The 1040-nt window shown below is 36.3% G+C and overlaps 1 protein-coding gene across 44 annotated transcripts in view; it reads right to left on the bottom strand.

The window, feature by feature from the left end:
- Positions 1-1040, bottom strand: part of ZBTB20 (zinc finger and BTB domain containing 20) — a 780933-nt gene that overhangs the window by 358259 nt on the left and 421634 nt on the right. The gene's annotated exons all lie outside the window — the stretch shown is intronic.

The raw sequence follows: 1040 nt of genomic DNA, 5'->3' as shown, positions 1-1040 counted from the left end.
ACATATATATTATTGTTATTATATATACTATATATATAGTATACATCTACTGTCTCTCTCTCTATATATATACATATACATATATATATATATATATGTATATGTATATATATACACACACACACCACAAGTGTAGAAAACCTGCCACTATAGATAAGCATATATATTCACATATATAAGAGAAAAGGTTGTCAGTTGAAAGTTCATAAGTGGAGAAGCTACTATGCCTTTTAGTTAGCCATGTATGTGCTTCTCACATTTCACTGCATAGAAAAAATCATCTGGGATCTTATTAAAATGCATATTCTCATTCCGTAGGTCTGGAGTGAGGCCTCAGATTCTGTACTTCAAACAAGTTCCTAGGTGGTACTGATATTACTAATACTACTGTACTCTGAGTAGCAAAGGCACAAAGGACAGATAGTGGTAGCCCTATGGAGGAAACAGCCACAAACAGGGAAGACAGTCTGGAAGAGTATGCAGCTAAGAACGGAAATAATTTTGATTAAATGTTTATCTTTATCTTATAACGAAACAATTCACAGATAGGACAGTCAAAGGAAAGGGCCTTGCAAACAAATCAAATGACAGGCTTCATGTTAATGGTGAGTATAGATTCCCAGTCACATATATATATACATGCCTGCTAATGACTTGTACTAGATTCCCACACAAGCAGTGCGAATGCAGCATCCCAGGACACTCTGTATGAATAAATATACTGATAAACTTATGACTTTGCAGTATTCGCTTATGGAAAAACCTTACATACATGTTTACTTTCTGAAGTGTAGCTTTCTAACAGCAAACGTGTCTTTATTTCTCTATTTTCTCCTTTCCATACGTCTACTCCACTAAAATCCATTAGATTAGTTGTCTTAGCTGGCTCAGGCTGCCATAATAAAATCCCATAGACTTGTTAGCTTAAACAGCAGAAATTTATTTCTCTCAGCTCTGGAGGATGAGAAGCCCAAGATCAAGATGCTGGCATGGTTGAGTTCTGGTGAGGGGCCTCCTTCCAGTCTGCAATGGCCACTTTC

Source organism: Ursus arctos, unplaced genomic scaffold (assembly GCF_023065955.2).
Source record: "Ursus arctos isolate Adak ecotype North America unplaced genomic scaffold, UrsArc2.0 scaffold_4, whole genome shotgun sequence".
Lineage (NCBI taxonomy): Eukaryota > Metazoa > Chordata > Mammalia > Carnivora > Ursidae > Ursus > Ursus arctos.
This window is presented reverse-complemented; position numbering and strand designations above follow the sequence as displayed.